The sequence below is a fragment of the Eptesicus fuscus genome, chromosome 13 (assembly GCF_027574615.1).
Source record: "Eptesicus fuscus isolate TK198812 chromosome 13, DD_ASM_mEF_20220401, whole genome shotgun sequence".
Taxonomy (NCBI): Eukaryota; Metazoa; Chordata; class Mammalia; order Chiroptera; family Vespertilionidae; genus Eptesicus; species Eptesicus fuscus.
In genome coordinates, this window is record NC_072485.1 from 59,964,413 (window position 1) to 59,979,836 (window position 15,424).

Sequence of the window (15,424 nt, forward strand, 5' to 3'; positions counted from 1 at the left end):
AGATTTGAAAATTTAAATTAAAAAAGGATATTATGAAATCAGCTAAACACTGTACCTCCATGGAACATGCCAAATTGCTGTAGACAAGCTTCCATCTGAATGAAGTGATCCAGAAAACAAGCCTTTAGCCTATTGTCTCATAGCTTGCAAGCCATGGAAAGCTTGGCCACATCAGTGGGACAACCCAGAGACATGCTGGAAGACTCCCCACCATGAGGAGCTGAAACACCCCCATTGCACAAGCAATAATAAGCCTTACATCAGCTAATGCACTTCTTAAAGAACCAACATTGTTATTGCTTTTCTCTTTTTAGAACTGCTCCTCTTATTAAACCCATCTCGCCACCCACATGCTCAGCTCAATCATTTCATCAAAGTGAGAATGAAACTATTTGCCTCCATCCAACGCTCAATCCTGTTTGAACAGAGCTAGCTTGAAACCCATTTATCACCCAGAAAAATCTCTACTAGAACATCTTTAAAAACACACAGCGAAAGATAAACAGAAAACTGAATTACACTCTCTTGAACATTTCAATCCTCAGTGGGTTTTCAGATTCCATTTTAGGTCATTATTGGGTAGCTTCATTGATTCCCTACTAACCAAGGCACCCGATGGCTTAACACAGAGCTCCCAGTCTGTGAAAATGAAGATGTTATCACTGAGAAAGTGAAGGGCCTGAGAGGCAGCTGGTTGCTTTTACAGAGACTGACGTATCTGGAAGGAGACTCCGCCTGGCTTCTGAATATAAACAGGAATTAGTAAGGTAGAAGCAGAACAAATAAGCACAGTGACTGCGAGACCTTTCCCAGAGAGCCGGCCCCTGTGGGAGGACCAGACACCCAAACTCTCCCTGGGTCTCTGCCAGACTCAGAGTTTGCAGAAGGAGCACAGGCTGTGGAGTTGACAAGCTCGGTGAGAATACTGGTTCAGCCACCTCATAAGGGTCCATGCTGGGCAAGCTACAGAACTCCTAAGCCTCAGTTTTCCTGCCAGGAAAAATGGGTGCAATAACACCTACCTAACAGGGTCATTGGGAATAATTAGAGCTAATGTAGAAAACTATAATTGCTAGTACACCATGAATACTAAAGAAATGTTGATATTATTATTTGAGGAGAGGAAGACATTTCCAAATAGTCTCTTTTCATTTCAGATCAGCCAACATCTAACAACTAGAGGAGAAAACACCACCTGAACTCCCTCTCTCCGTCCAGCTAGAGGTCAGTGTAACTCCAGTCTCTCTGAGGAAGAAGGCGAGAATCCTACGGCTTATTTTTAGAAACTGTCTGCCTTCCCAGCCTCTTGTTTTTTGGTATCTTTTCCTAAAATTTTCAGGAGGGATTCACTATCATGGGTAAGCGTCTCCATGGCATCAGAAAATTTCACCAAAGCCTCACTCATTGCTGTGTTTGGGGGGATTTGCGGACATAGATTAAAAAATAAGGGGGGGGAGGGATTAAAGAGAACAAGAATGACCAGTTGAAACTGGCATTCTTCACGGAGGGTGCATTTGAGTTATTGGAGTTTAATCATAAACCCATCATTTGGAAATGCCAAACTCATTGATGTTCAGGGGCCTGACATTTGTCAGCTGGCCTACTCCCTGCCTGATGGATCTCATTTGCTTGAATGAGGAGAAAAGGGAGACCAGGGTTGTTTGCAGGGGCCTCCCTGAGTCATTTCTCATCACCTAGCGGCCCAGCACAACCTCTTTCTCTCTGTTTCTCTGTGTGTCTTTCTGTCTCTGCCTCTCTGTATCTCTCTCTCTCCCTCCCTCTCTCCCTCTCCCCTCTCTCTCTCTCTCTCTCTCTCTCTCTCTCTCTCTCTCACACACACACACACACACACACACACACACACACACACACACACTTCCCCAAGAGAATGATAAAAGCAATGACTAAAGCAAAGTGACAGACAGCCTTCCTGGAGCAAAAGGTTCGCTGGCCTGGAAGGAATCTCAGACATCATGTCCCCAACCTGTCTGATAAGATTTCAATCTAAAATCCTTCCTGGCTGAGTGGAGATCAGGCCAGTCTAAAAGATCGCCATACAGTCGATGCTCTCATACTCATTCATTCATTCATTCATTCACTCATCCCAACAACAGACATTTATTAAATGTTAATACTAACAATAATAAAGGCCTACATTGATTAATCCCCTACAATGCTGTAATTATGAGCAAAACAGACAAAGTGCACAGAGCGAAAGACCTTCCATGGAGGAACCAAGATGGCGGCATAGGTAAACACCTATACTTGATGCCTCTCACAACCACATCAAAATTACAACTAAAAGACAGAACAACTATCACCCAGAAAGCTGGCTGAGTGGAAGTTCTACAACTAGAGAGGTGAAGAAAGCGCATTGAGACTGGTAGGAGGTGCGGAGGCGTGGAAGGGGCTGGCACCCGGGTGTGCCACTTTTTTAATCAGGAGGGAGATATAAGCTCCCACTTGCTCTGAGCTCCAGTTCCAAGCGAGACTCTGGGGGACCCAGACACAGAGGGAAGAAACCAGACTGTCTGGCATTGGGACAGGAATGGGAGGGTGGCCTTCTTTCAGACGGAGGTGCATGCAGCGATCATTGTTCCTGTGCTGGGACCTCTCCAGCGAGAGCTGACTGGCAGCCATTGCTGTTTGCTCCACCCTGGTGATTACCTGAGACCCTGCCCCACCCAACTTATAACCCCACGCAAACTATGTGCAGCAGCTTTTCTATATGAATGGCCTGTCCTTTATCAGCCTAAAACCTGTCAAACATGCAGCAGCTGGGTCAGGGAACACCAAAGCAATCACTCCAGCAGCAGCAGCCTGCTTTGTCTGGGCACTTCCAAACCCAATACAAAGAGGAGGAATCTGCAGATATCTCTGTAGCTCCTGCTGGGAAGCCCCAGGCAGTGGCTGACTTTGCACCTCCTTGGAGATCCAAGAGCCTGTGTACCCAGTGGTCAGTGTGAGACCATACTGGATTATAATTCTTCACATACATAAGTGACATACTCAAGAGGCATAATCAGTGAGCACCAAAGCCCCACTGAAGCAAGTCCTGCCCCATCTCCTGCACAGCAGCTCTTCCATTGTAGACACAGCTGGTCCTCACAGCCAATTGGCCTGGAGGTCAATTCCTCCCAGTGATACCACAGCAATCAAGGCTTAACTACAACAAGACTGTGCACACAGCCCACAAAGGGGTGCATCAAGAATGTCCACCTCAGGTGACTGGGGAGGCTGAGCCACTGGGTCCTCTATAGGACACCTACTACACAAGGCCACTCTATCAACTCAAGGAGACTTAGCAGCTACCCAATACATAGAAACAAATACAGGGAAGCAGCCAAAATGCGGAGACAAAGAAACATGTCACAAATGAAAGAAATGTATGAAAGCAAAATAATGGATATAGAGTTCAAAACCAGTTATAAGGTTACTCAAGAATCTTCTAGAAAGCTCCGAGGAACTTAGTGCGACCTACAAGAATCTTAGTGAGAATGCCAAAAAAAAAAAAAAATGGAAAAGGACCAGTCATAAATTAAGCATACACTGACTGAAATAAAGAATAATATACAGAGATTCAACAGTAGACTAGAGGATCTCAAGAATCAAGTCAAAGATTTGAAATATGAGGAAGCAAAAACACCCAACTGGAAGAGCAAAAAGAAAAAGGTATCAAAAAATATGAAGATAGTGTAAGGAGCCTCTGGGACAACTTCAAGCGTACCAACATCAGAATTATGGGGGTGCCAGAAGAAGAGAGAAAGCAAGATACTGAAAACCTATTTGAAGAAATAATGACAGAAAACTTCCCCCTACCTGGTGAAAGAAATAGACTTACAAGTCCAGGAAGCGCAGAGAACCCCAAACAAGAGGAATCCAAAGAGGACCACACCAAGACACATCATAATTAAAATACCAAGGACAAAAGACAAAGAGAGAATCTTAAAAGCATCAAGAGAAAAACAGTTAGTTACCTACAAGGGAGCACCCATACGACTGTCAGCTAATTTCTCAACAGAAACTATGCAGGCCAGAAGGGAGTGGAAAGAAATATTCAAAGTGATGAATAGCAAGAACCTACAACCAAGATTACTCTACCCAGCAAAGCTATCATTTAGAATTGAAGGTCAGATAAAGAGCTTCACAGATAAGAAAAAGCTACTGGAGTTCATCACCACTAAACCAGTATTATATGAAATGCTGAAGGATATTATTTAAGAAGAGGAAGAAAAAGATAAAGATAAAAATTTTGAACAACAAAGTGACAACAAATACATATCTATCAACAAGTGAATCTAAAAATCAAATTATTAAAAAAATATGAACAGAACAAACTGGTGAATATAATAGAATCAGGGGCATGGAAAGGGTTCGGACTGACAATTCTCAGGGGGAGAGGGAAGAGATTGGACAAAGAGCTTATACCTATGGACAAGGATAGTGCGGGCGGGGGGGCGAAGCCTGGCGGGGCGCGGGTGTGGGGACCAGGTGGAGGGGAGCGATGGGGAGAAAAAGAGGAACATCTGTAATAATCTAAACAATAAAGATTAATTTAAAAAAAAAGAAAGTAAGACCTTCCATAGAAGGAAGATATTAGCTACATAACTACAAATAAGAAATCTATCATTACAACCTGTAGCAAGTGTTGTGACGGAGAGGTTCAGTGAGTTGTAAGAGTGTCTTATGTAGAGAACTAACTTCATCTGCAGAAAATCTTGGTTTGTTCGGGGAACTCAATAAAGGTCACATACTCAGAGCAAGTGGAGTAGGAATCTAGAGAGATGGGCAAGGGCTGGACCATCCCAGTCTCACTAAGCATAGAAAGGACTTCCTAAGCAGTGGGGAGACATTGAAAGATACCCATGGACTCAAATCTTAAAATAAGACACATAAAGCTAGTTTACATCCACTTCATCAGAGCTTGGGCCTCTGGAGTTCAGGGCTATAGACTCAGACCCCCTTAAAGCTACATTGTCACAGAGAGATAACATTCTATATGCATTCCTCATGCCAGCTACACTTTTTCAGAGGCTATTTATGACCCACAACCATTTGAATCTGACACATTTATTGAATTCTCCCCACCCCCCATGTCTGAGTCTGACTCTGTGTTGGCGGCTGGGGAGAGGCAAGTAGTCAAAAAAGACAGATAAATAACTCAAATCCCAGGTAAAATATTACAGGTGCTATAAAAGAGGTACTAAAAATGCAGCCAAGGAGGACAGCAGGGTTCAACTGAGAGATACAGGATCTAGACCCTGAGTTCAAGTTGTGCCTGTGCCACGTCTTAGCCATGTGACCTAGAAAGGGTCACCTCTGTGACTCTAAGTTATCTTGATGCCCTGAGAGGTCTGTGTACTAAAAGACTGCTGAGAAGTGTAGCTTGGATTTATAAATGAATGGTCAATTTATTAAAGTCACACATTTTAAAACATATTTTTCTCCTTGAGTTTTACATTTCACTTACAAATATTACTTTTCTATTTATAAGTGGAGCAAATTTTAACCATTACTTTTTTTCAGGCACTTTGAAAGGGCTTTTAGCCAATGTTTGGTTACATTTGCAAACTTAGGTCTTAAATTCCTTCAAATAGTTTAAACTGCATTTGTAAACTTAGTTTTCATTTTAAGCACATCAATTATCTGATCAACATGTGTTCCAAATAGTTAACCTAATAAAGTATGTTTATAAATATGATTGACATGAATTCCCTCTTAAAATTGCATCTCGATAATTTGTCAATTATATGTCTTAAGCTACAACGACAAGAATATCATTTCAAAAGGCCAAATTTTCTTAAACATTATAAGTATATAGAAATACTAAATATGGCTTAACTCTTCCTTAATACAAAAATATTTATACTGTACTTTTGATTATTTTAAACATGTGTGTATATAACCTAAACCTTCCAGGAAATGAAATTTGCCTGCTTGGTAAGAAAGCACTCATTATCTGAAATCACGTTGGCTGAACATGCGATTTGGCAATTCAGGCTTCCTGGGTGGTGCTTTCTACAAAAACTAAGAAAACCATTAAAATCATCCCAAGAAGTAGGGGAGTTGCCATCTCAGCATTCTTAGACGACTAGTGATCAAAGACTTTGGTAACCTTGATGTGACATACTGAACTCTATTTTTATAGGTTATGTCAATGATTCTGTAACTCCACAAGGGGCAGGGTCACATCCTGGAACTCAAATTATACATAACCCCACTTCTGCCTCCCCAGTGTCTGTAGCTCCAGTTCAGCCTGATCTCTTGAATAGACTGTGTGTTTTCTTTAGCCCTTACAATCTCTGTTAAGTCTTAAATCCAAAACAATTCGAATGTCTTTTCTAACTTCACAGAATCTTGTATTCTTTGGTTACCAAATTTTAGATATCTCACATGATTTTGTCTGACCTGTAGTCATAACTTATGAAGCCAATCTACTAACAACCTCACCTCTCTGGACCTCTGTGTCTCTATTTTTAGTGAGTGTCATAGAGTTGCTGAGGGTTAAATGAAAAAATGTACATAAAAGTCACCTTGTGGCCCTGACCGGTTTGGCTCAGTGGATAGAGAGTCGGCCTGCGGACTGAAGGGTCCCAGGTTTGATTCTGGTCAAGGGCATGTACCTCGGTTGCGGGCACATCCTCAGTAGGGGTGTGCAGGAGGCAGCTGATCGATGTTTCTCTCTGATCGATGTTTCTAGCTCTCTATCCCTCTCCCTTTCTCTGTAAAAAAATCAATAAAATATTTTTTTAAAAAGTCACCTTGTGAACTGAAATACCTGGTACAAATATTAGTGCCCAGCAGAGTGAAGCACAGAATAGATAGATGATAGAAGATGATGATGATAGATAGATAGATAGATAGATAGATAGATAGATAGATAGATAGATAGATAGAGATGAGAGGGAGCATGGGGAATGAGAGAGAGAATTAAGAGCACCATAAGAATATGAGGGAAGGAGTGATTACTTCCAGCTGGATATTCAAGGGGAGCTTTACAGAAAATGCAGCATTTGACAGACCTTGACAAATGGGTAGGATTTTGATGGACTGGTAGTAATGATGGGAAAGCCTGCAAAAGTCTATTTGGAAATCTTACAGAAGGCATTCAGCATGAAGCTGGCATGCAATATTCTTCCACTCAACCCCTGCTGATCCTCCTAAACTTCTATTTCCTGTATTTTAATTCAGTTTTAACTCCTGCCTTTATTACCTAGGACTTCTCTTACCATGTAGAAAATGCTCTAAGAGGACACCCAGTGCTCTCACCAGAGTAGGCTGATATCGTCCAACTTGCTAGCTCTGTCCCTTGATCTCAGATATAAGGATTTCATTTGGGTGATAAGTCAGTACAATTCACATGCAAGAGGAACCGGCACTGGTGAGAGAATCATCCCAGAAGCTGCAGCAAATGTATAATGATGCTTACATTACACATTTAAATGTACACGTCAAACTCCAATCCAGACGACTCGGGTGCCGAGAGCTTTTCCATTTCTTGGGGCTCATAGCAAATTCTTTTAAATGTCAAAAACAGTTTTAAAAATTATGATGTGCATATAATTAACAAAATTACGCTTTTAGCGCTCAAAAATACACTGTGCTATAATTGTGCTACTCAAAGTTTAAATGCAGGATGTATGTAATAGAGATTCATACTATAATTCAGGCATGCATTTCAGTGATGGGACATAAGTTTAAAGATGTATACTGAATATCTTCCTCTTTCAGTCCTATCTGCGCATTTCTAAATAATGTGTAAAAAAAAAAAAGAAAGAAAGAAACCTACACTCAACTTTGAAAGCTTTCTGGGTCCCTGGCTCCCAAGAATGCCCCAACTCTGGTAGGCCCTAAGTAAGTCATTCACAGGCCAGGAATTGAATAAGTGGAACTATTATTCATTCATTTCTACTGCAAGTATTGTCCACATATCTAGTGAAGCTTCAGTGTCCACATTTACAAAGAAAGCAATCAACAGCTGCTGGGAGCTCTGTGTAACCTGGAGAGTCTAGAGCCAGAAACGGGCTTCCCCTTAAGGCAGTGGTCGGCAAACTCATTAGTCAACAGAGCGGCAAACCGTGGCTCCTGAGCCACATGTGCTCTCGAGCCACAGTTTGCTGACCACTGCCTTAAGGCATTCAGGCGGGAAGTGACAATGTGGGGATCCCCTAAATGCCTCAATAGAGAAGTTATTTCTCTAAGGCCATCCTGTGCCTTCAGAGAACACTTCCATTGGCTTGTCTTGGTGTTAGACACTTAACTGCCAGGGTTCCCAGCGCAAGGGCAGAGAGTCACCTATTCTGAATATCAACAGACTTTCCATTAAATGTCTTGGTTTTGCCACCACCTCTTGTTCCTACTCCTCATACTTTACTTTCTCACCTTTGCCCATGTTCTGGAAGAAAGATGAGCCCCCTCCTCAGCTGAGGTGTTTGGACCATAGTTTCCTTCCTCCCATAACTTCAGTCTGCCTTCCACCTTCTGGAAACGCTTTCTATCTCACGGGGAACACACATTCCCATATATTCCATGACTAGTGCCTTCCCATTGTTCAGGTCTTAGTTCAAATATCATCTCTTCAAGGAGGGAAGGCCTTTGTATCTAAAGTAGCTCCTCATCTCCAGCTTTCTCTCCTCCATCCTCCATCAGCCTGCCTTCCTGACTTCACGTGGTATTCGTCACTCTCTATCATTATTTTGCTCATTTATTTGTTGTCTTTACCTCCTCACCAGGATTCTAGTTCCAGGAGAGTTCAAATCCTGTCAAGTCCTGTGTTGTGTTGTCAGAGTTCAGGCAACTGGCATTCAGTAAATATTAGTTAAATGAACAAAATCAACTCATGTCTTCATTCAACAAATGTTCACTAAAAGTATATTAGGCCTTGGCTGGGTGGCTCAGTTGGTTAGAGCATCATCCCAATACACCAAGGTTGAAGGTTTGATCCCCAGTCAGGACACATACAAGAAGCAACCAATGAATGCATAAATAAGTGGAACAACAAATCAAAGTTTCTCTCTCTCTCCCTTCCTCTAAAATAAAATTTTAAAAAGAATTAAGTGTATTAGGTGCCAGGAATTTTGCCTATAAAGGAGACAGTTTCCTTCATTTATGAAAAATATCTTCCTGCCTCTCTACCACTTCCTGCCTCCTCTGGCCACACTCGCCCTCAGAACCCATAAACAGACACACACAAGCTGGCTCTGCCTTTGTGCCTTGTGGCCCAAAGAAAAGAAACCCAAAGATAGGGTGACCCTGTCCCCATGGCCGACTGCAATCGGAGCTGGCCCTGGCAGCTGGCCAGACAATGGAGGCTGAATGTTTCCTGGGCCCAGCCTAGTAAATATTCAGCTGCAATAAAAGCCACGGTCCGGTGAGCAATTAGAGAAAGAGGCCCAGGTGTCCCTAGAGGAGCTGGTTCCTCTTTACAAGAGCACACAAAGGCCGGCTGGCCACAGCCCTCCCCCTCGGCCCTGACTTGATCACAGCAGACAGGCCTGACCGAGAGCTTTCCTCCAGACACTTGCAGCTGGCTGGGAAATGAGCATGATAGTCAACACATGTTGCTTCCCCGTGACCTGACAAATCAGATTACCTGGCTCGGACGCACATGGGGGCTTTGCTGGGAGGCAACCTGGAAACAGAGCCTCTGAAGGTATAATCAGCTTGTTGTTGTTGTTTGTTGGGGGGTCTGAAATGACTCAGAAAGCCTTGCAGTCGTGTGGAACGGAATATCTCTTATTTATTTTACTGTCCCCTGTTCCAAAGGAGCTAACATCAGCCTTGTTCTTGTCATGGAGCCCAAACATTCATTCAAAGGCTGTATTTACAAACGAAGCGGCACGGCCATAAAACTGATGACCTTGCTGCTTCTGGAATCTCATAAAAAGTTTCCAGGCTGCTCCTCCCTAGAGTAAATAAGGGTGTTGCAGTTGCTAGTCCCCTGGCAGCGTTCCAGCTGGGGCTATTACATTCCTCCCTCCTCAACTGTCCTCTGAGCTCCAGCGCCAGGGTGCTTAACTCTGGAGCTGCCGCTGTGCTTGGAGCATTCAAACGGAGAGATGGGGGCAGTGAAGAAAAAAGGGGAAAGAGAGGAAAGAAGCAACCTTGATTGAGATGTGCCAGGCACTGTGCAAAGGATGTATCACTCATTTTCTCATTCAAGCTCCGTCACTTATTCATAGGCTAGCCTTCCCTGGAAGCTTTAACTCATGAGCCCACATATAGAAAATGGTTGTGGCAGACATTGCTCCTTGTATTGGGGTTGCATGGATACTGTTTATTGAACTGTATCGATTCCAGTGGCCTGCACAGTAGAAATGGCCAATGAGGCAATGAGAGGCAATGGACGGGTATAGATGGGGGTTCAGGGATTCTATTGTTTTACTGATAACGAGAGTCATACTTAGTTGACCTGTGTCTTTTGCCCATTCCCAATCTTATTCTTTGAATGAGGATGTGAGCCTAGAAGAACAGCATCACTCTTATGAGCAAGAGGATGAAAGATGGTAGAACAGAGAGTGAAGAGCCTGGGGCAGGGATGGTAATGTGGAGGTGCTCCCTTAATGCTCAGGTACCTGTGCTCCGGCTTCTTGGTACCAGGAAAAAATAGCGCCCTTCCTTGTGGTGGTGGGCAGACTGGAGGTGGTCCCCATGATCCCCACCTATGGGCGGGCACATCTCTGTGTGATCCACTCCCCTTGAACATGGGTGGAACTTGTGACTTGCTTCTAACCAGTAGAATATGGCAAAGGTAGTGGGATGTCACTCCCATGAAAACATTACACTATATAGGCTTCATCTTGTTAGCAGGCTTGTTCAGAGGCTCCCCCAGATGACTGAATAAAGCAAGCAGCCATGCTGGCAAAGCCCACATGGTAAGGAACTACAGGTGGCTTCTAGGAACTACGGGAAGCCTCTACAAACTGAGGGGAGCTTCTAGAAACTGTGAGCAGCCTTTAGGAGATGAGGATGGCTGCCAGTCAGCAAGACACCAGGGCCCTCAGTTCTACAGCTGCAAGGAAATGTATTCTGCCAACAACCTGAATGAACTTGGAAGTGAATTCTTCCCCAGCCGAGCCTCTAGATGAGAATGCAGCCCAGCTTCAAGGCAGCCTTGTGAGACCCTGAGCAGAGGGCCCAGCTGAACCATGCCCAGGCTCTTGATCCACAGAAACTGTGAGATAATAACTACATGGCATTTTAAGCCACTAAGTTTGTGGCACTTTGTCATGAAGCAATGAATCACCACCAATACCCTCATTTTATGTTGCTCTGTAACTGTCAGTTATGCTGGTTATCCTTCTGAAAATTGCAGCCAAACTAATACATGGTTAGTAGACACACAGATGAACATCTAGGGAGATCCACCTAGAAAGTATTGAGGAGTGGAAGTTGACTTGTAGAGAAGGTGGAAAAGCAGACATTGTTGGCAGATGAAGAGAAGCCAGGGTCTTACATGTTTCTCCAAATAGAACTGGGTATTCTCATTCAAAAGGCTTTAAGCTGCTGACCATTTAGCTATTTGCCAAAATATTATAGGTGACTAAGGTCTAAAAAATAGTTTGTTAATTAACCATTTGGGGTAAGTCCTTGAAGTAAAGGCAGGATAGCAAACTCTATATGTCTCTTTCTAGTTCTGTTGGAGAGAGTTTTCTAATCTGAAAATAATACTACCAGCTGGCATCTCCTGAGCCCTTACTCAGTAAGTCTTACTGTGTACAAAGTGCTGTCAAGCCCTTCGCTGGATTCACTCTTTAATGCTCACAGCTGATCTACAAGCTCAGAATAATGATTACTCCCACGTGACAGATGTGAAAACTAAGATTCAGAGAGATTAAGAGGTGGGTCAGTAGGCAGCAGGGTTCAAACGAAGGCAGTCCACTTCATACTCAAGGAGTTTAAATACGATACTATCTATCCCACTGTAAGAAATGGGAAACAGAGAAACATAGTAATAAGAGGAGAAAGGGAACTTTTTTCCATACTCAAAACACCCAGAACGAGTACAAAAATCTCTTTGATACAGAGGGTGGGGCAAAAATAAGTTTACAGTTGTGAGTACTCAAAACACAAAGTTTATTCTTGTATTACTATTGATTGATTATTGTATTATTTTCCATATGGACAATGGTAAGCCTACTTTTGCCCACCTGGTATTTCCTAGCAACACAGAGGTCAGACTACTACATGCACATGTGTATCCCGCATCTTCGTTTTCTCGGGGGACATGCCATACGCGGTTTCTCATGCTCTTCAAAGCTCCACGTAAGCCCTGGCATATGGAGATGCCATAATTTACTAAGGCGTTCTCCTCCTGCAGACGATCTGAGATGCTCTCCATTTAGGACGATTGTAAATAAAGCTGCAATTAACGTCTTTGTGCCTAAAGTTTGTTTTTTTTTTCCATATGTTGAGTTTAGGGTAAAATCTTCCAAGCGGTAGGACTGAATCAGAGAGGATGAATACAAATAATGGCACTGACGCTCCATGCCCAGTTGGCTCGAGCTCAAAGATGACACTGTAAGACTTGGAGCCAAGAGAAAAGAGACCAAAGAAAGTTTCTTCAAAGGTGACATGAGGGGCTGTTTATGTTCAGAAGCCAGGTTTCTTACTGTCATCTGGAATATGTGCTTCTTCCAGAAGCTATAAAATTCTAGCCTGATATTTGGTAAACTTCCCTGGTGTTTGTGTTTTGTAAACTGTCTCACGGCGGTAGCCTCAGCCATTTTTATATGTTTCTAAATAAACACCAGGGCTTCCCATTGTGTTCTGGTCTGAATAGACTCCTGCTACGTTCTGATTGGTACCCACCAGGTTAACCATTTTTTCCAGATGCTCAAAAGAACAAAATGTCTCTCATCCCAGAGGCACAAAAATATGCTTTGTTTTTTGAGGTAAAATAATTGAAACTCTTAAAAAGTTCAGTGTGGTGGCTAAATGACCCAGGAAAACCAGTTTCTCATCCCATCTGCTGCAGATGTGTTTTGAAGTGGGGTGATGGAGCCAGGTTAGGCATGGAAAGGAACCTCAGGCACCTACGAATGAAAACAGCTCACACTGGCTGGACATGGCACTGGGCTAAGCTCTTTGCATATATTGTTTACTGTCAGCTCAGCACAAGCCTGTCAGGTAGAGAGACTTATTATTCCCAGTTTGTAGTTGGGAAAATGGAGGGACAGAGAGGTAATAACTTTCCAAGGTCACAGAGATTCGGCCCAGTTGTTAGTCAGAAGAGATCTTAGAGACCCCGGAGGTCTTACACTTTGCTCCAGGGCTCCACAGGCCACAGTGGAGGCAAGGGCCCCCAGGAAGGAAAAGCCAGAGAGAAAGGCTCCTACCCACCCCACCCTCCCTAGTCCCTGCCCCTTGTGATAGGCACAATAATGGCCGCCCAAAGACATCAATGTCGTGTAACCCCCAGAACCTGTGAACAGGTTGCCTTACATGGCAAAGGGGACTTTACAGATGTGATTAGATGGGGAGATGACCCAGCTTTATCCTAGTGGGCCCAATCTAAGGACACAGGTCCTTACAGTGAAGAACTGTGGTCAGAGGAGCTATGATTACGGAGGGATGGTCAGAGAGACACAATGTGGCTAGCTTTGGAGATGAAAGAAGGGCCACGGAGCAAAATATGTCACTTCTTGAAGCTGGAAAAAAAGTCAGGGAAATGGTGTTCCCCTAAAACAGGGGTGGGGAACGTCGGGCCCACAGGCTGTATAAGCCCCAAGAAATAATTTGGTCTGTCCCTGCCAAGGTATTAGGGGTGAGTTAATTAAATGTTTGACCAAACATAGAAGGCTAATTTTGATAACTTTGTGTGGCCCTCGAATGATGTTATAAATATCCCAATGGCCTTTGGCAGAAAAATGGTTCTCCACCCCTGCTCTGGAGCCTCCAGGAAGGAATGCAGCCCTGCCAACATCTTTTTGCCCAGTGAGACCCCTCTGACTTGTAACCCACAGAACTGTAGGGTAATAAATTCATATGTTCTAAGCCACTGGCTTTGTGGCCAGGTGTGACGGCAGCGGTGGACACCCAGAGCAAGGCCCTTGTAGTTTTTTGTGATCAGACTTCAGGGATATTTCATTTGGAAAATGAAACAAAGGCGGATTTTCCTGCTTTAAAAAATATAGTTGAAAACTGATTCTTCTCTATCTCTTTTTGTTTGTTTCAGAAGAAAACTGTTGATGTCCAGAAAGAGGACGTGTTTGATCCATGGTCCCACAGTGGCAGGACAACTGGCCCAGTGTTCGCTGCACTTACAGCCCAGTGAGTGCTGGGAGATCTCCCCGTCTGGGCCAGGGCTGTGGCTCTGGGCTCTGCCAGGTAAGGCAGCACTGAATGTATGATGAATAACTTGTCACTCAGCCATTCAACAAATATCCACCAGAATAGATCAGACACTGCAGCCGGCTCTTGGCAATGAAGGGGTGAATGCAACCGGGCCCCCACTCTGGGGAAGCCAGCAGTTACACTGTAGAGTGACTAGAACTACGTCAAGAGAAAGGCTACCTAGCCCAGATCTGAGGAAAAGCTGCCCAGGGGAAATGATATCTAAGCTGAGGCCTGAAGGATGAATGAAAGTTGGCCCAAAGGGAAAGAAGAGTGTTCTGTGCAGGACAGCAGTGCAAAGGTGTGGAGAGAAGAAATGGGCAACTTACAGGAGTTGAGAATGGATGAAATGTAGGATTCAAAGGTGGGGGCTGGACGGGGGGGAGGGCGGGGAGAGTGGTGGGAAGTGAGATAGGAGAAGTAAGCCTGGGCCAGTACCAAGGGCCTGGGAGCTAAGTTAAACATTCACCTGAGTTTACCTTCATCAAAGCCCATTGCCTGGTGACAATGGGAAGCCAAGGAAGGTCTCTCCTGAACTGATGCAGACAGACAGATAGCAAGCACAGGGCAAGGTCAGGGTAGGGACACAATACATCTCTGTTGACTGAGTTCAGGGTGGTGACTTGTATAATTGAGGTGTATGCAAAGTGCAATGGGAGAGAGAGGGGAGGGACTGGCTAGCTCTGCCTCGAGGGGGTGGGAAGGTTCACAGAGCAGGTGAAGACCTGCCGCTCAAATGGTTAGTACAACAAAGGGCATGTTCGGTAATTTATTTTTCTCTGCAGTCTTCCATTAGCACGCAATAATAGTCTTTGGAATCCATCACTTTCCTATAAACATTTCTGTCTTGAAATTTTTGCAAATTCACACCTCTATCCCTGTTTTTTTCTTTAATTTTTTAATTAATGATGTCTTCATATTGTAACGTTTAACTGGCTTTCTTAAGGGTATGGCAGAAACCATTCCCCTGCCCCCAATAAACTTCTTTCCTTGCCAACAGAACATCAGTTTTACCTAAGGCAGCAAGATGCCCAGCCTTGAGGGGTAGAATTATGACTGGTCTAAGTCAGTCATGGCTATTCAATTAACA